The sequence below is a fragment of the Crocodylus siamensis genome, chromosome 5 (assembly GCF_052110815.1).
Source record: "Crocodylus siamensis isolate JL-2025a chromosome 5, ASM5211081v1, whole genome shotgun sequence".
In the NCBI taxonomy this organism is placed as follows: Eukaryota; Metazoa; Chordata; order Crocodylia; family Crocodylidae; genus Crocodylus; species Crocodylus siamensis.
The window spans coordinates 158,970,696-158,991,158 of NC_143399.1; the positions used below are offsets into that span (position 1 = coordinate 158,970,696).

A 20,463-nucleotide genomic window follows, 5' to 3' on the forward strand; every position below is an offset into this window, starting at 1 on the left:
TAATCAAAAAGGAGAATATGACTTACTTGACAAACACATTTTTCCACTTTTTCTCATTTTTTGTGTGTGCGCATATTTGTGGATCTCTTCTTTGGTCCTACCAGCATATATCTATTTTGTATATATTTATTGGGAAACTATTTAGTAGAATAATTTTTGAGTGACAAATTAAATAGCTAAAATGTAGTGATGGAAGTGTGGGAAAGAAACATTTAATCAGAGGGGAGGGGGAATAGGGACGTAAACTAAAAGGAAATAGAAAAGGCAAGTGAAGATGGACAAAAAACAGATTAAAAAAAGAAACCAAGATTCTAAGCTGTATTACAGACTTTTTGGTGTTAAAATGTTTTCAAAACACGTGTAGTACAGACTGTGTGACTTCAAATATTTCTTCCTCACATGCATACATGCACATGCTCATACATATCCACATGTATATGGTATGAAACAAATAAGAGAATCCTTTTCTTTAGCGTGAGAAGCACTTGGAAGACCTGGCAATAGATTGGAGGTGAGCCAGGCACCCAGTGCTCTTGCCAATAGTGGTCCTAAGCCATGAAGCTTCAGAGTATTTGCATCTGGGGTTTTGGCTCAGTCTGCTAGAGAGCAGTGCCATATGGAAACTGCAGATCCAGATCCAGCTTCCCCAAATATTACACATTGGGAATGTGTGGTTTTGTTTCAGGCCAGTCCCTCGATCCTGTAATGATGGAGAGGGTTATCTGCTATAGTTCTGTATCTGTCTTTCAGACAATGTTGAGGCAGCTTTGTGATTATACAGATTGTGCTCTGTTCTTTGTCTTTCTACACTGGTGTTTTCTGTTTCCTCTCATTATGTCTACCTGTTCCTTTCTCTTCAGTCCTTTTTTTCATTATTTTTTTCCTCTTCCTTTCCTCAGTCTCTCCATTTATCTATCTTTTTTGTGGTAGTTTTTTCTCCATTCTCTGATTTCAGCCACATGTAGGGAGGGTCATAGTTATATGTTACATGTTCTGGTCACTGACCAGACCTTCCTCCCTTCATCCAGGTTATCAACCACTGAATGGGCTGAGAGTGTAGGTGATCATAGCTGCAGAAGAATCTGAGCAGTAGGGTTTGTCTAAATGTATTCTTTGGAGACTATGGAAATGGCTTAGATTTAGACACTGAATTTCAGCTCTTAGTAGACTGTTTACTGCATCCATCTGTTTAGGGCAGTGGTTCTCAACCTTTTTAGACATGAGGAACCCTTAGACAGACTTGAAGCATCTCTCAGAAAAGTTTAGTTCTTAGTTTTCAGTCTTTTTTACTACAAAAAATAATGGAGCAATTCTTCTGTTGCAAATAACTCGGAAAGACCACAGCTATTAGGTCTGTAAATCATGCTTACGGACCTTACAGTGCTAATAGTGTGGCAACCTGCAGCACTCTTGAAAGGATTTCAAGGCACCCCAGTGTGTTGTGGCATCCCAGTTGAATATCACTGAATTAAGGGTAATTCTGTAATGATGATGCATAAAATATTGGTTCTCAGTCTACAGTAGGTAAGTTGGCCTTTATTAACTATGCAATAAACAGAAACATTGAAGGAATAATTTAACACACTCCTGCTTGTTCATTTTTTCTCTTAATTTACTCCATGGGCAGTTCCCCTGAAAGCATCTTTGTATTAGAAATTGAAAGAACCTATGAAGTAAGTTACTTGTTGTTATTACTGAATGTTGATTATGAGAAACCTCAATAGTTTCCAAGAAGTTAGAAGGAAGCCATCAGTTTGAAGTATAAAAAAGACATAAATAGATTATAAGACCACAAGGGACCATTAGGATCAAACATTTCAATTTCCTGGCTGACACTAGCCAAATGGCTTTCCCTCAGTAATTTTATATCAATCCCAGATACTCTGTTAGAGTTATAGTATATCTTTTGGAAAGATTAATAGCTTTCATTTATATATTGCAAAGGATAGAAGATCCACAACATCCATGTAAGATGTTCCAGTGATACCTTCACTGAAGAACACTTAGACCTTACTTATAATCTGTTTAGCTTCAGTTTCCAATCATTGACTATTCTTATATCCATTAAATCAGTTAAAGAAGCATCTACCCTCAGACATATCTTCCCCAAGTAGGAACTTGTACGTCATGATCCAGCCACCTCTTTACCTTCTCTTGAACAAATGAAATAAAATCAGCTTCTTCTCTACATCTCTCTTGTTAAATTTTTGGCAGTAAAGTATATTTTGCAGAAGATTCTTGTAGCTCTTTTCCAAAATCTTTCCCTTTACAGTCTTATAATCAGTGTCTTATATTTTAATACTGTATTTACTTGAATACAAAACAATCCTAAATATAAAACGATCCTGACGATTAGATTCATGTATGGAAAATTTGTAAGTTTGTTATAATTTTTCAGGTATAGAATTGAGTTTTTGGAGGTTTGCTTTGAATTTATCCTCTTCCCACTGCTATAGCAGGGAAAATAAATCGGGGGGGGGTCATGTTGCCCCCTTGCCTTCTGCTCCCCCAACTTCTTCCTCCTACAACCTCTTCCCCCTGCCCCCAGTATCAGATTCTGCTTTTCTTGAGCACATGAAAGTGAGGGTAAAATTTGAAAACACTGAGTTTGTACAATGGGTACCTATAAGCTTGGTTCATTCAGATGCATTTCACCTTCTTTTAAAACTGCTGCAAGTTTTAACACAGTTACTCCATAAACATACTTGTAGGCAGCACTTCTGTACCTACACATATAGTATAGACTATGCATAACATTAGTCTAAAGGCAAAAGGCTCATGATTTAAAATTTTGTTCATTGGGCTGGGCCACAGAAGAATCAACAGCATTTATAGCCATGGTAACTTCACAGCCCAGCACTGCTCATTATATGTTTCTACTCCAGCTACACTGCCCTTCCCCCACCCAGTGGATCCATGCCCTAATTAGACCCCACCACTACTCATGACTGGAACCAGGCATTCTTGTCATGAGTCCTGGGATAATCCAAAAATGTACATGCAGATGAGGTGCAGGGCAACCTGGTCTTCCTCATGGAGGGTAGAGCCACACTATGCAGCAGGCTGAGAGAGAGGACAGCACAGGGATTCTGGGTGAATTGTTTGGAGCCCTGTTTAGTGATGTTTGCCATACATTTAAGGCCCATGAAGAAATAAGACTCATTGGAAATGGGAAAGAAAGGCACAGCTTATCTGTGGGAGTCAATAGTTGAATTAAATTCAGTGTAGTGCCTCAGTAATGAGGGGAACTGAGCATAATGGGCACTACCATATATCTTATTCAGATGGGCTACACTAACCTATTCTTGTGGTAGGTGAGTTTGGGGAGGTATCTGGAGCAAGAGTAAACGTGGACAAGAGTGTAGTCCTGGTGGTTGGGAATTGGGGGGATTTGGGGAAATTTGGATTGAAGGTGGAAAGGGAGGAACTGAAAATACTGGGCTTGTGGATGGATACCCAGGGGAAAGGGAAATGGGCTTGGGAAGTGTTAGAGGGGAGAGTAAACCAGACGGTGGGGTTGTGGAGCACATGGGGTAAGGTGCAAGTGATCAAACAGTGCCTGTTGCCGATGAACTTGTACATGGCGAGGGTGTATCCCCCATCCTGGCTACAGGCCCAGCAGGTCCAGTGGGCATTATGCCTCTTCTTTTGGGGGAGGGAAGACAGAGAAGGTGGCCAGGACAGAGTTATATAAGAATGGGGTCTCCCCAACATAGAGGTCTTTGTTTATGCGCACTTTTTGAAGATGGTTGTGAGGGAAGTGAGGGGTGCACCGGGAATGGTTTCCAACTTTCTATTTTCTGGAGGGGAAGACTCCTACAAAGGCTGGGACTGTTCAGCAGCGGGTGGCAGGGAGTGTGGGCTTGGCAAATGTCACTCCCTTATGCGCGCCTTGGATCCTTTGTTGTGAGGGAAGGCTTGGCAGGATTAGGGATCGAAGGGCTGGTGGATGCCAGAAAAGTCCTTAAGTTCATGAGGGGGAAGCAGAGGATGTCAGATGTCAGGGATTTGAGAACGGAGAAAGTCAGAAGGGTGTGGAAAGGGCTGGTGGGGAAGGAATGGAAAAGGGAGCACGAGGAGCTGGTGTGGAGGGCCATGCGAAATGCACTGCCAGTGCAACAGGTGCTGATCAGTGGAGACTCTCATGGTCCCCCAAGTACCCAAGAGAAATCTGTGCTGAGCCCAAGTCGGTGGCACATGCCTTGTGGGACTGTTTTTATGCACAAAAGGTGTGGGAGAAGGTAGCCACCTATTTGAAGGAGACAGGAAGGGGAACAGGGATCACTATCGAAAATGTTCTCTATGGGTTAACAGAAGGGATGGATGGGTCATGGGGTGTGAGGGTCCTTATTACATGTACCAAAGTAGCGCTATGGAAAGTGCGTTCCCTGTTGGCACTAAAGGGCTCGTGCTTTTCAACATCAGAGTGTTTGCAGTTAGCAATGCACGAGCTGCACTTCTATAGAGGCAGAGAAAAGCATGGAACGGAAGGAGGGGATACAGCGCTCTGGCAAGGGCTGGATTTCAGGGGGTTGTTTCAGCCCTGTATAGGTATAGGATAGACTAAGGGACAGCTTTTGTTGTCAGAAAGGGTGGGTGGGGGCTTTGTCAGTACCTTTCTGTTAAGTATCAATGCATGAACCTGTAGTTATATAAGAAGCAAGGGTAAAAATGTTCACTGAATAACACTGGCGTTTTAAGCAAAGTGAATGAGACGTTGTTTATCATGTGAGTGTTATGTAATTTCTTGAAATTGTATTTGTATTCCCTTTGTGAGGCCTCAGGTGGGGTCCTTTTTAAATCTGTTTGATATTGCCTGTTTTCTAATAAAATGTTACCAAAACAAAAGAAAAAAAAGAAAAAAAAAAAGGTTCCCATCAGCATATTGTTATTTGGCCTCTTGTGGGCTGAGATCAAGTGTGGTTGCTGGGCAGAAGTCTGGTTGCTGCTCTGCAGCCTTTGTTGATGACCTGAGAGGCAGGAGCAGAGAGTGACATGACGCTGGTGGCCATGAACGCTGAGAGGAGAGAAGCAAAGATCAGAGAAAGAGAGAAGAGACCAGATGGGGTGAAGTCACAAATATAGATTCAGACTGAGAGCTGGGATCTGATTGGTAGCTGGTGCAGCGTTGCGTGAAGGTGAAAGTGAAAGCAGCTGAAACTGCACAAGGAAGAGTAAGTCAGAAGAAGAGCGATGGGAAGAAGACAGAGAGCAGCCAGACTGGGGAAAGCAGCAGCAGAAACTAGAGCGCTTAAGAAGAACAGAGAGGAGGAGCCAGATTGTGGAATCTGAAAGAGGAAGGCGAGCGAAGCTGGGATGATGGGGATAAGGAGTCCAGAGAGACTTTCAGGCTCAGGCTATGCATGACAATGACTGGAGAGAAGACGCAGGAGAGATGGACCATGGAGACAGATGACTTTTTTTGATCAGATTTTGACTGATATTTTGAAAGTGAACCCCAAGTATTTACAATGCATGATGGCCTACCCAAATTGGAGGTCATGGGATTTTGCTTTCTGGCACAGAGGATTCTATAAGCAGTTCTGGGGAAATGACAAGGAAATGGAGGAGAAGAAATAACTGCAAGGAATGATTTTTTTGCCACTGAACAAAAGTCTAGGGAGTTAGTGATCATTGTCAAACTGTATTCAGACATCCTTGGGGTAATGGATGTGGAGAGATGGTTGGAGGGGAGTGTACAGAGAATACTGTTTCTGAAAAACTGGGAGACAACTATAATATGTGGACTGAGGCATTTTGGGGATAAGTGATTCTAAGGGACGAGGAGGGGAGCCTGGGAGAGGTGCAACACCTGCCGCCAGTTATTCATGTAGGAGGGCACCGGGGCTACATCATATACCACAGGCAGTTCCATCAGTGTGGCAAATGCAGGCAGAAAGGCCATTTGGTGTCATATTGTAGCGTAACCATTTGTGGTGTGGTGGGAGAGGACACAGAGCCCATGCATTCCAGGAAGTGCTGAAATATGGGATATATCACAAGGAAGGGCACATGGAAAACAGATGCTCAGATTCTTTCTCCAACAGAGCATGACGTAAAAGGGGGGATGACTTCAGTCAGATGAGTGAGGAGGAGGAAGAGGTGGGAGAGGTTGGAATGGATTTGGAGGAGGAAACCCTGGTGGAAGAAACATTGAGTGTTGTGGTAGCAGCACAACAACTAGAGGAAAAGGAGGAGGAGTGGGGATGTGGAAGCACAAACATGGAAACAGAAGTAGAGAAAGAAATCCTGGAGACTGACCAAGAAGAAAGTTCTTCTTTAGAGAAAGGGAAATGAGCAGAGCTATGGGTAGGAAAAAGGAAGGAACAAAGGCCACCGCAGTCACTGAAGAAGAAAACAGGGGAAGACAGAAAAGGGGGAGAATATGGCAGAAATGGAGATGGAAGTGTCTGCTGAGCTGGAAGGAAGTAGTCGGGGGGGAGGGGTCAGCAGGAGCCTTTCTCAATATAGAAGCATTGGAGAACCTAGTGAGAGCAACAGGGATGAGGAAGATGGGAGGGACAGTGTCACTGATCATCAGCAGTGATGTGGATGACTGATAAAACCAGAAAGATGAAGACCAGTGGATTCCACTTTTTCTTTATCACAGTGTTATGTGTTGCAACTTTAAATGTGATAAGTTTTTTGACAAGGAAGAGGTGGGACCAAATGGCAGCAACTTTAAGGTCTATTGAACTGGATGTGATATGTCTATAAGAGTATAGAATACCGTGTGGAGATGAATATAAATATCTGAAGAAGAGACGGGGTTTGGGACGGTCATGGTGAGCGGGAACAAATGTGAACAAGGCAGCACAGGGGGTGGCGGTTTTACTTAAAAACCCGGGGGTTAAAGTCGATGAAGGAAGAATGCAGAAGGTCTTATTGGAAATGAAAGAAATGGAGGTAGAATTGTTTAACGTATACATACTTGTGGAAACAAAGCGGGCAGTGGCTTTATTTCAGAAATTGGAAATGTACGTGGTGGGAGGAAACACAGAGTCATAGTTGGCAGCTTCAACTGCATAATTGAGAAAAGAGGCAGGGAGACAGTTCCTCAAAGATGTTAAAGAAAGTTATCAAGGAAGAAGGTTGCAAGCATGTGTGGGCAGGAGGGAAAGTATGATAGTGGAGCCAGGAGGAAGGAAAACTTCAAGGATTGATTTTGTTCAGGAGTGGTGGTGCACAGGAAAAAGATACAAGATGTAGGTTTTAGTGACCATCGAGTGCTACAGGTGGAAATGGGAATGGGGGAACAGAACAGGAAAGCGGAAGGCCTCTGGAAATTGAACATTAGGCTGCTTTGCAAAGAAAAAGTGTGTAAGGAGTTTATGGAGGAGTATAAGGAATGGAGAACATTAAAGAATGTTTATAAAAGCAGGTGGAAATGGTGTATGATTAAGAGAAGGACAAGCACATTTTTCATGAGTGCTGGGAAGAGAAGGGCGAGGGACAAGATGAGGGAGCCGAAAAGGAGGCAGGAGAGGGTGCAGCATTCGATTATGGAAGCAGGAAGGGGGAGAGAGGTGAAGAATAAACTGGAAGATGCAAAGTTGGAGGTGGAGGAATGGTTTAAAGAGAGAGCTGCTGAAAAGATATTCCTAGCAAAAGCATCTTGTGTGGCAGAAGGAGAAGTCTCAAACTCATACTTCATAGCAAAAATCAGACAAGCAAAGGGAGAGGTGGAAAGAATGAACAAGGAGAATGGAGGCTGTGGAAGGCCAGGAGTTACTGAACGCTGTGGCAGACTTGTATGAGGACTTGTACAGAAAGTGGGAAATTGATAGTGAGCGGAAGAAGGGGGTTATTGGTGAACGTCAAGGAGAAGGTGGAGGATAAAAGGCAGGATGAGTTGCAGGAGAGGAGTATAAGGATAACAGAGGTAGAAGAATATTTGAGAACTTTTAAAGGAAACAAGTCACCAGGAAAGGATGGACTCCTAGCCGAATTTTACATGAAATTTGCGCTTTGGGTGGGAAAGGATTTAGTGGAAGTCTTCAGAGAGATAACAGAAGAAAGAAAGATTGGGGAGGGCTTTGCAGATGGAGTAGTGGTGCTACTGTATAAGAAGGGAGACTGAAAATGCCTCAAGAACAGGAAGCCGATCACATTATTGAATACAGATTATAAAATCCTAGTGGAAGTCATAGTGGTACGAATGAAAGTGTTCTGGATCAGGTCATGTAAGAGGACCAAATGTATGCAGTGGAAAGGAGAAGAGTTGCACAAGCATGCTAGGTGTTGAGAGACATGCTGGTGTACATGAAAATTAGAAAATGAAATATGGTGCTAGGAGATTTTGCTCTTGAGAAAGTATGACAGGGTAAAGCGTGAGTTTTTATTTGAGGTGCTGCTGCAAATGGGATTCTCAGAAATGTTGGTAGGCTGGGTGGAATTGTTGTATGGCCGAGTCAGGTCTTGGTGAACAGAAACTTGAATCGGGCTTTTCAGATACAAACGGGTGAGGCAAGGGTGCCCTTTGTCACCGGGGACCTTTGTATGCGCCATGGAACTTCTGGCACAGAGGAGAAGGGGAGACAAAATAATCAGTGGAGTTAATATTCCTGAGCGTGGCGGGGGGTGAGATTAACGTGATGGTGCGAGATATTCTCATTAGAGAGAATCCTGAAACACGTGGGAGACTATGGGGAAGCTGCAGGGGCGAAAGTAAACAACGCTAAGAGCATGTTACGAGGTGTTGGGGATTGGAAATTGGGGAGATCTATGGGAGTTTGGCATATGGGTGGTTAAGAATCAGATAAAAATATCGGGGGTACTTCTTTATATAGAAGGGAAAGGGGAAAAAGCATGGTAGGAGATAGGGTCATGGGTTTGGAATATTTTTGAAGGTTTTGGAGTGTAAGTGATTTATTATATGTAGCAAACATGAAGCTAGTGAAACAGGTGTTGCTACCCGTTGTGGTGGTTGTAGGTGTAGTATATCCTTCTTCATGGATTCAAAGGAGCAAAATCCAGAGACTGAGTTGTATGTTCTTCTGGGGTGCTAAAATGGAACAGATTGTTGTGGGGGAGGGGGGGATCAGTGGTACATTCATCTTGGGAATGCAGTTTTGCACAGGAGATTTGGAGGAGGGCACAGAGATTTTTACAAATTTTATAAATGAATGATAAGATACACTTTGAGACCATGATGCATGGGTTGGTTAAGAAAGGATAGGAAGAAGGGAAGAGATGGGCATAGGTGATCTGTATTAATTCAGCCCTGTGGAAAGTAAGGAATTTGCTGATCATGAGGGGAATAGATTTTACTATGATGGGATATTTACAGCGATCCTTGTTTGACCTCAAATATTACATGCAAAGGGATGATGAGGAGAAAGATGAGAGTAAGAAGGAGATGTGGAGGAAAGATAAATGGAAGTATATCTTCACTTGAGGAGTGCCGGAGATAGTGGGATGCGAGAGAGGCTAATTGTGGGATGAGATAATATTGTAAACTGAGATAAGGAGGAGTTAACATGTTATGAGGCTTTGTTGGATAATATAATGTTTGATTTTTGTAAATATTTGTGAGGTTTTTCTTTAATAAAATGTTGAGTTTAATAACAACAATAATAATAATAAAAATAAGGTTCCGAACGGCATCTTGGCCTTTTGGCTAAGATCAAGCATTTTTGGCACCAAGGGGAGTCAGGGCTGGCTCTGGCTTTTCCAGTGTTGGCCTGGTATTGCAGTACCTACAGGTTTGGTGCCATTTCCCTGTGGAGGGAATACCCTGAAGGGCCAAAAAAAAGAGGTTGCCACCATGTTTGTCCATTATGGGCCATGTATTTTTTTAGTCATGCTCAATGTTCCCTACGTTTAATCAACTTCATAGCTGGTTTCCCTTACTGAGCACCTGTTGCTTTTGGCAGCAGTTTAATGATGGACAGTGTATTTAATGAGGTTTTCCTGTATGCTAATATAAAACAAGATTTTTTTTCCTCAAGCTGACTGAGGAAAAAATGTTATCTTATATTCAAGTAAATATAGTAGAATGTTTTTAATTGTCTTTTGTGTGAAAACTGATACATAGAAGAGAAAAAAATAAGCAAACCAGACAAATGCACAAGATTAAATACTATTTCACTGGAAACTCTGGCTAGGTGATGTACACTCACTCAGGTGGGCACATGAGTCCTGAAATTGTAGTTGGGCAAAAGCACATGTGAAGTGGGCCTATATTTGAGTCTATCAGTCTACTGTTCCCTGCAGAGATTATTAGAAAAAATGGATAGAGAGCAGCAAAAACATTTCTGTCCTATTGAGACCAAGGGTCCAGGCTAAAACCCAAGTGTTCTTTCCATCCAGGACAGTATCCATCTTAAAGAGCCACACACCTTCTGGTTTGCTTCCTTTGCCCCGCCCCCACCAACACACTCGCTCACTCGCTCACTCGCTCACTCTCTCTCTCTCTCTCTCTCTCCTGTCCAGGGCGTAAAGTTCAAGAGGGGCTCCAAGTACATCCACGCTTGCATATTCACCAAACTTAATTACAAACTGTGGGTAAGTAGTTAAAACTACAGTTACATGGCAGTGTGCAGGCCATTTAGCTGTGTCAGGTGAAATAGTATTAAGTCTAAAAATCCTCAGATGCACAAAGAAAACAAACTGGAAAATGAGTTTTTCTTTGTAATCTATATCAGGCATAGTAACCCTAGATGACATTGGTCACAATAATGGCTGTAATTCAGAGAGGTGTTTCATAGATGTTAGGGTTGGAAGGGACCTATTAGATCATCAAGTCCAACCCCCTGCCCTGGGCAGGAATGAGTACTGGGGTCAAATGACCCCAGCCAGGTGTCTGTCCAATCTCCTTTTGAACACCTCCAAGGAAGGGGACAGCACCACCTCCCTTGGAAGCTTATTCCATATTTTGGCAACCCTCACCATAAAGAATTTTTTCCTGATGTCCGATCTGAATTTGCTCTCTTCCAGTTTGTGGCCATTATTTCTACTTACCCAACGGGTGCCCTGTTAAACATTTTGTGTGATTTTTTTTTTTTTTTTTTAAATTTGATTGTGTTCCTTTGCCATTTTCCCCATGAATATAACTCCTGCTCCCAGATCATTTGTGTTCCAGGTGCATATGTTAGTGCATGGTAAAGAGTTCCTGTTTTCATGCTGATGCAGAATTGCAGTGTCTCAAAGTAGTTAAGTGGGTTGCACTCTTGAGTGCATAAGTAGGGTAACTAGGGAGCCAGAGGCTCCTGCTACAAAACAGGATCGGACACTTAATTGCTGCAGGACCAGCAAACAGCAGGAGACAGAAGATGGGGCAGGAGCTTCTCATTGGTCCTTAATTAGGAAGGCTATCACCTAGGGACCACGGAGCACTTATCCGCTGTGATAATAGGAAGAAGGAGGGCTTGTTCAGAAGCTAGGGAAGTAGCAGAAGAATGAAGCAAGTATGTGAGTTCTTGCTCAGCGATCCTAAATGTAGCCTCCCTTTCTAAATACTTATTTACAACAAAGCCTGGTAGGCGAGGAGAACAGGAGAGTGCCTAAGGGCAGGTGTAGATGAAACGGGGACCCTTAACTGATGTGATGGGTTTTTAAACACACTGCTTCAGTTTAGGGTGAAGTAAACCCCTATGTCATGTACACCCATGTCTTAACTGCCTCTCCGGTGGCAGGGAGGGGAGGGCGAGCTGCCGGTGGGTGGAGTGGTCCCTGGGCTGGGGAGGGGGGCTGAAGGGGGACTGGTGCTTCCCTCCACCGCAGCAGCGTCTCCCCTTCCCAGGTGCCACCGACCTGCAGGCACCCAGCTCGGGCAGTCCTGGGAGGATGGTGCAGTCACGAAGAGAAGGACTGGTTCCCATGCAGCTCATGCAGGCAAGATCCAGGGGGGTAGGCGGGAATCAGGCTTGCTGTCTTTTTTTTATTTTATTTTTGGTGGAGTCTGACTTCCTGGGCTGCTGCCAGGTTGCCTGCAGAGCCCCTGAGCAACATGGAACCCAGTGCTTCACTCTGCAATTGTAGGGCAGCAAACTAAAACTCCTCTGAGGTGTTTTAGTTGCCTGCACCCCAAAGTCATTTAAGGCACATTATGCCACCAAGTGTGCTACAGCAGCTGGAATTTATGTGCAATATGCTGGTAACATGTGCAAACACAAATACAATTAAAGCAGTGCAAAAGCATTTAACCCGCTTTAAGGTGTTGTGCACACGTGCTCCTCGTTTCATCTACACATGCCCTATGGGACTGGAGCACAATAAGAGCAGGGTGACCACTGCAGGGCATGATGGCCATTCTTGGAGGTCTTTGCCTCTCACAAGTGGGAAATGCTTGATGTCAGCATGACTTTGGAGCCAGATGATGCCTCTGTCTTGAAATTAGATTTTAAATTGGGGCAGTCAGTCTCCTTCCTTTAATTCTAGTAGTCAATATTATTGAACTATTTCAGACAAAAATGAATACTTTAATCCATCTGGAACAGGATAAATATTTTGAATCAATGCACAGCATTGGTTCTACCATTAACTTCAAGATGGAACTGAAGGGGGAGTGAGTAGGACAAGAGGATATTCAGCAGGGTTTGATTTTTGAAGCTTTATATTTCCTAAGTCAGCAAGGCTAGTAAAGCAGGAGTTCTTCTCTTTCCTTTCATAATATCATTAATTTCTATTTCCTGCAGTTCATAAGACTCTGTGTATCAAAAGGACCAAAGTTCCTTCCTTCCTTTTCAGACTGACTAGATAGATACCTTCTGTGTCTGTCCAGTAAGTCTAGTGTCCTTGGTGAGAGTTTCACAAGCATCTGCTGCTCCAGGCAGACTGCCATTGAAACTGGAAGCAGTGTTGTCACTTCTGGCTAGGGTGTTGGGTGGGCCAGTTAGCACTGTTCAAAGCAATACTGCTTGCGGGGGAGGAGGCTTCTCACCTGGGTAGGGTGCACTGGGAGGGCATCCTAGCCAGGGATAGTAAGCTTATTGTATAGACCTAGCCTTAGTATCCCAAATTCTTAGACACAGCCCATCTCTGTGGAATGGAGTATGAAGCAGAGAACTTGGCTCGCTGTCTTTCAAATTGAAGTTTACATTTACGTGCTTCAGCTCCACCTCTGTGGACTGCCCAGGGGAAGCTCAAGATACGCTGGTTATTAGAGCTGGTTGAAAATGTTCCGATGGAACACTTTTCTGTTGGAAAATGATGATTTGATGGAATTGAAGTGTTTCAGAGGAACATGTTGATTCCATTGAAAGTTTCAGCAGAAACCAGGCAGGCATGCTGGCCAGAGTGTCTGCCTTCCTGATTTCATGCCAGCCCTGGCTCCACTCCTCCCTTCAGGCAGCTGCTTCCAACAGCTTTCTGAGACCCAAAGCAGACCCAAGCTGGAGTCAGGTAGCTCTGGGAGGCAGCTACCCAGGAAACTGAACTGCCAGGAGTAAGCTGAAAAATGTGGTTCTTCCTAGACATAATTTTTCCTTCCATAAAAAATTAAATCCTTTACATTTTTTGGATAGTTTTAAATGAAATGTTTTCAAGCATTTGAAATTTTCCATAGGAGGAAGATTCCATTTTTAGACCAGCTCTACTGATTCTGTGATATTATGTCTTCGCTTTGTGCCTGGTTGTGTACCAGATATTTTTCAAGTTTCATCTAAGGCAAAATATTCCTTATTTACACTAGCAAACATTGAAACCTGTTTATTTTTGTGTGACAGATATAGTGAAGCAGATATTAACTGTTCACACCGCCACTGGGACAAAATAGTCTCCCTGTTCCACCTCTGAGCATAAGCACGAACTTCTCCCAAACAGAATTTCTCCATTTCTTTTATAAGTGACCTACTTAATTTTTTTGCAGAAGTCTGGAGGCAAGAATAAAGCTTGTTTCACAAATCCACAAAACCAGCTTTATCAAGTATTTTGCTGGTGGTAAGAATTTCTTTTCTTTTCTTTTTTTTTAACTGTTTTGTGTACATTCAGAAAGATTTTCCTGATGCTATGTCCAGGTGAAAAATCCTGTTAAAAGTTTTGTTGCCTGAGTCAACATTTTTCTGCCCTCAATTTAACAGTAATATAAAGGCTGCTCCATCAAAACTATAGACCAGCATCTGATTTCAGTGGCATATGTTCTTCACCTAGAAAGTCAATAGTCTTGTAATCTTGTATATATATCCAAAGAAGAGTGACTCTGTCAGAGCTGTTACTCACCACATGGTGATTCATTAACTTTTTCTACAAGGTAAAACTACCAATCCAGATTTTATTTGTTAAATATTTTGAATGACTTGGATTGCGAAAAGCTTATTTTGCAATTCCCACTTGTGAAGCTATTGAAATCATTGGTGCTTATATTGCATAAATGGGATTTTTTGACTCATGTAGATGAAACACCAGTGTTCTTGTCTGTCATTTCAACAATACTGATAAACCCCAACATTGATAAGTATTTACATTACATCCAATCAACAAACCAATAAATAATCAATCCTGCATACTAAAAAAGCTTTACAAATAAGGGATCTCATGTCCCTCACTAGGTTTTTTTTTCAAAGCTTCACTGCAGAGGTTTGCTTTTGATCTGAGAGCTGTTAGGAAGCATGCCCCACAGATGAAAGGAGTTAGAAAATTCCATATCATAATGCAGTTAGATCAGTAATTCATGGGGCAGGTAATTCGTAATGACTTGCCAGTCCTTTGATTGCAAAGGGTTTATGGCTATTAGCAGTTTCCCCTTTCAAATTTGTATGCTTCCATACTTCCTTTCTGACCTCTTTTTCATCATTTATAGTCCAATTTGGTAGTGAAAAAACATAACTGCTGCTCTAGTGCATGGCTGTCATTCAAAGCCAAACGCGTTACTGAGCAGTCTGACATTTGTGACTATGAAAAAAAGCATTAAGCAGGTGTACAGAACACTAACCAGGTCCCTTAAACAATGCTTTATGGGATTCACAACTTGCCTCTAGGCTATAAACCTGATTCAGTCTCAATTTTCAGTATACATTTAATACTGATATTTACATTCCTCCACACAATTTGCATTGGGATGCAACTTAAATATTAACTATAAAAATTATTTTCACTGTGTATCTTGTTTAGACAAACTGAAAGATGCTGACAGTTATGAATGTAAATGCATTCTTTAGAGTTTAATGGTTATCTGTGCTAAATTTTAAAATTGAGGTCTAGGCCTTTAGCTGATGTAAATTGATATGTAAATTGATAAATTGGTTTTCTAGCAAAACTATAAAGGAGTAAGATTCAAAGCCAAAAGAAACTGAACTAAGTGCCTATTTCTGTTTAATCACTTTTAACTTGGTCATCTGCTGTACAGGTGTACAAGTATCACATTTTATTTCAATTACACTTACCAGGTTTCTGCGAATTGATACTGCAGCTTTTGAAATATGGAGAGAACAATACAGTTGACCAAATAATGTCAGGTAAACTGGTTAAATTAAGTTACTGTTTTGCCCTTGAAGAACTGATCTAATATTTGGGTTACCCACAATAAGTAGTTATCAGAGTAGCAGTGGCAGAATAAGAATTGTGACTTTGCACGTTACAAATAATTGATTTATTCATTTTAGACAGCAATTCCTTATGTAGCAGACAATCCTTTTTGTCTGCTGCTTTGACCCTGATGGAGCCTTCAGTTTTCAATGATTTCTTAGCCTTATATTGGGGAACTCTATAACTAATGAAACGTAGAGAATGGAAAATTGAGACAGAATAATCACAATCCAAGTATCTACCCATTATCCTACTGCTATGATAAATAGATTAGCCCTGAATCTGTCTTGTTCATTTGGGACTGTTGAGACCTTGGATTTGTAAGGCAAATACAGAATCAGGTAGTATGAAGAATGAGAGAGCAGCATTGTCACAAGAGAGAACAGAAAAGCAAGTAAAATTGTGATTTATTTTATTAAATTATGTTGATCATATCTTTTGTGAGACATTTGTTGCAAAGAAATGAAGGGAACCGTGTGTAAGCAGAATGCTGCAAAAGCAGTGGCAAGTAAAAATGTTCAGAGTGGGTAGGTAGTGGCAGCACTGTACATGTGATGGCAGAGAAAAAGAAAACCTGCCACAGCACGTACACATGTAGCTTTGTAATTTTAGCTTTGTAAATAATACATAGTATGTGTGTATATACATAAATAAATAAAAAAAAGCTTTGTAAATATATGGTCCTGAGTATGACCATAAACTGCAACCCACTGGAGAGCTAGGTCACAATGTGGTGGGACTACTCATGGTGGGGTAGCTCCTATAAAAATACCACAACATTGCAACTTCCAGAGTAAGGTGAGTATAGGTCATCTCAAAACAATAGCCCCCACTGTCTTGTGGGTACTTCTGGCTGGAGAAAGGCTAAGGGACATCCCCCCAACAGAAATGTGCCCTTCCCGAGGCATAAGGTAGTCAGAAGCAGTTCTTATCTGTTGCTGTCTGGCAGAAGCTACAATCATTGAGACACTGAATGTCTAGACTTAGTCTGTCCTTTGGATTCTGTCTCACTGGTCTAAAAAGGGGGTGGTAGGTCTTGGGTAGCCTCTACTCTTCCATATTCTTGCCTAGGCACATGTCAAGGGTATTGATGATATGATGGTTGCAGGACTCTGTACAAGTGGATTCATCAGGCACCTGACTAGACCTCTTATGTGTACACTATGATCCAAGTATCGACAGGTGCCCACTATCTATATCTATAGAAGATATATGCCAAATCTGCTACAGCAGCTGGAATTAATGCACAATGCACTGTTGACATATGTATGTATGCTATATAAATTCAAAATGTTTCATTTTGAATATATATATTCCAGGATCATTCCTATGATCCTACTTCTTTTCCTTTTCTCTCTGATCAACTAAAACATTTTTTTTTTTTTAACTTGAATTGTATTTTCAGCCTATTCTGTCTATAGTCATGGACTCATAGAATCATAGAAGTAGGGTCGGAAGGGACTTTGTAGATCTTCAAGTCCAACCCCCCGCCTGGGCGGGAGAAAAGACTGGACTCAAATGAGTCCAGCCAGGTAGTCATCAAGCCTCTTCTTAAAGATCCCCAGGGTAGGAACCAGCACCACTTCCCTAGGAAGTCGGTTCCAGCTCCTAGCCGCCCTAACTGTGAAGTAGTTCTTGCGGATGTCTAATCTAAATCTACTCTCCAATAGCTTGTGTCCGTTGTTCCTTGTCATGCCAGGGGGCGCTAGGGGAAACGGTGTCTCCCCTAAACCCTTCTGGTTCCCCCTAGTGAGTTTATAGACAGTCACCAGGTCCCCCCTCAGCCTTCTCTTGTGAAGGCTGAACAGGTTTAGGTCCCGCAGTCTTTCAATGTAGGGTCTGCCCTGTAGTCCCCGGATCATGCGGGTGGCCCTCCTCTGGACCCTTTCAATGTTGTTCACATCCCTACTGAAATGGGGCGCACAGAACTGGACACAGTACTCCAGCTGTGGCCTGACCAGTGTTGCATAGAGGGGGAGGATCACCTCCCTGGCTCTACTTGAGACGCACCTGTGGATGCATGACAAGGTGCGGTTAGCCCTACCAACCGAGACCCCGCATTGTCGGCCCATGTTCATCTTGGAGTCAGTAATGACTCCAAGATCCCTTTCTGCCTCCGTGCTCTCAAGAAGGGAGATTCCCATTCTATAAGTGTGCTGCTGGTTTCTACTGCCTAAGTGCAGCACCTGCACTTGTCAGTATTGAAACGCATACTGTTTATGTCAGCCCACTCCTGTAACCTATCCAGGTCTTGTTGCAGTCTTTCTCTCCCTACTAGCGTGCTCACCTCACCCCAAATTTTGGTATCATCAGTGAATTTAAACAGGTTGCAGTTCACCCCGTTGTCCAAATCGCTGATGAAGAAATTGAACAGCGCAGGCCCCAGGACCCGCTGCCCACTTCTCCCCAGGTTGAATATGACCCGTCCACCACCACCCTCTGAGTATGACCCTTCAGTCAATCTGCAATCCATCTGACTGTGTAGGCATCAATGCCACAGTCGCCTAGTTTTTGAATGAGAATGGGGTGGGAGGCGATGTCAAAGGCCTTGCTGAAGTCTAGAAAGACTACGTCAACGGCAACACCTGCATCCATTGCCTTTGTGACGTGATCATAAAAGGCAATCAGGTTGGTCTGACGTGATCTGCCCCTAATGAAACTGTGCTGGTTGCCCTTGAGCATCATCCTTGAAGCCGGCCCATCACAGATGTGCTCCTTGAGGATCTTCTCAAAGAGTTTCCCAAGGATAGAGGTAAGACCGACGGGCCTATAGTTGCCCGGGTCCTCTCTCTTCCCTTTTTTGAAGATGGGGACCACGTTGGCTATCTTCCAGTCATCCAGCACCTGGCTCGAGCATCATGAGCGCTCATAAAGCCATGCCAAGGACCCTGCAATAACCCCAGCTAGCTCCCTCAACACCCTGGGGTGGAGAGCATCTGGACCCGCTGACTTGAACACGTCCAGCCCCTCCAGAAGCTGTCTAACCTGGTCCTCCCCAACCTGAGGTCTGGAGGCGTTCCCCTCAAGTCTATCTGGCATCACAGTGGGGAAGTCCTGGCCCCTGCACAAGAAAACAGACATGAAGAATTGGTTAAAGAGTTCTGCTTTCTCCTCTGGCGCAACCACCAGATTGCCCAGCATACTTTGCAGGGGCCCCACATTACCCAGTGCCTTCTTCATCCTCCTTATGTATTTGAAAAAGGACTTTTTATTATCCTTGATCTTGGACGCTAGTCCTAGCTCTGTGTCCGCCTTAGCTTTCCTGACAGCCCCCCTACAGGCCTGAGCAGAGGAGGTATACTCCTCTTTGGAGGCAGCACCCCCCTTCCACTGGGTGTATGCCGTCTTTTTGGCAAGCAGGCATTCCTGGATGTTCTTGGTGAGCCAGGGGGGCTTTCGGGCACTCTTTCCCTCCTTGCATCTTGTTGGGATGGACTCCCCTTGGGCCCTGAGTATCATTTCCTTAAGGAACGACCACTTGTCCTGGACACTGAGTTCCCCTGCCCTCAAGGACCCCAGCGCCTCCCGCACTAGTCTCCTCAACTTGTTGAAGCTGGCGCTCCTAAAGTCTAGGGCTACCATCTTGCTGCAGGCCTTTGTCACCCTGCACTGGATGGTGAATTCCAGCAAGTGATGATCGCTATCGCCCAGGTGGTCAAGAACCTGGAGGCCCCTTACCAGGTCATCGCCTGTGGCCAGGACCAGGTCCAACAGGGCATTTCATTTGTCTCCCTAAAAGCCATCTCCACACAGGGCCCCATGAGTTCTCCCCCACTCAACACTGCCCTTGGGCCTCTGCATTTATGGTGCCACAATTAATCTATTTCTTAAAACTTCCGAGAAAAATGAGACCTATGTACCTGTGTTTCATTTCCAGCCGAAGGGTCAGTCATTTCACTGACTGCTATTAGATATTAAAACTGTAAACTTCATCTTTCTAGAGCTAGATACCACCAATCAGGTACATAAATAGACTTAGATACTGAAGTATGATGCTGTTCCTATTGAGTAACTGAAAAACTGTTAAAAGCAAAGGTGAGTTCTCTTCCTCCTCCTTGCTGTTTTTTGTGGCTGAGTTTTTAGGGTCAGATGATGGTGTGTTACAAAAGTAGGAGTATTCATGGATTTTCAGGGACTTGAATACAGTATAATAGATTCACACTTGGGCACTTACATCCACTTAGATGCCCAATAGATGGAATAGGATCTGGTCCTTATGACTCCTTTTTACCTTTTAGCACAAGAGGGGCCTGAAAGTGGCAGTATCGTTTGGACAATTAAACAATGGAAACAATATGAAACTAAGGGAGTTAACTTTAGAGAAAGAACAATGGAAGCACTGGACTTCTGCTTAGCGTATCTGGCTGTCTTAGCAGGTGCTTGGGTTTTAAATGCTTGGGCTGAAAACCAATAATTTGGTTTACAGAAGACAGCGTTGTCCAGCATCCTGTATATTATTTAGAAGTGGAACAATATTGTTATAACCAAACACATCTGTTATTAATCTTCCACTTATCTTTTGCAGCCACTGCATCGACAGATCTCCACTGCAATCCACTGAATTGTATTTTGGCTTTGCCAATTACCTGGGTAGTTATAGAATATGTATTACAATATAGAATGCTGCTGTGTCTGTAGCCTATCTTCCTGGTGGGGAAAAAGGCAGGAAGTTCAATTCTGAAATACAGCATTTCCAGTGGTTTATGATTCTTAAATAAATGCCAGAGAGTGACATCATACCTACCATGTGTCTCTTTGCTTTATGGCTAAATTTCAATGCATGATGGAAATGTTGCAGAAGAATGATTGATCTCGACTTATACCAGCACTGTTGTAAAGCAAAGGTAACAAATGGTGTCATTCTGAAGCTTGTGAAAAAATATTTGTAGTCATGGTTGTAGCTGGAGCCAAAGTCTGAGGAACTGAACCAGAACCTAAGGAGAAGCCAAACTTTTAAAAGTTCACACATTATTTTATTTGTTTGTTTTAACTTGACTA

General features: G+C 43.0%; 1 long non-coding RNA gene and 1 pseudogene across 1 annotated transcript in view; both read left to right on the forward strand.

Moving 5' to 3' along the window:
• Nucleotides 1-20,155, forward strand: part of LOC149864825 (uncharacterized) — a 57,504-nt gene extending 37,349 nt beyond the window's left edge. The window contains exons 2-4 of the long non-coding RNA XR_016442288.1: nt 10,435-10,506; nt 15,327-15,395; nt 19,991-20,155. This is a non-coding gene — a long non-coding RNA (uncharacterized LOC149864825). The remainder of the gene's footprint in view (nt 1-10,434; nt 10,507-15,326; nt 15,396-19,990) is intronic.
• LOC149864826 (U2 spliceosomal RNA) lies at nt 9,600-9,720 on the forward strand (annotated as a pseudogene).
• Nucleotides 20,156-20,463: the final 308 nt, after the last annotated feature.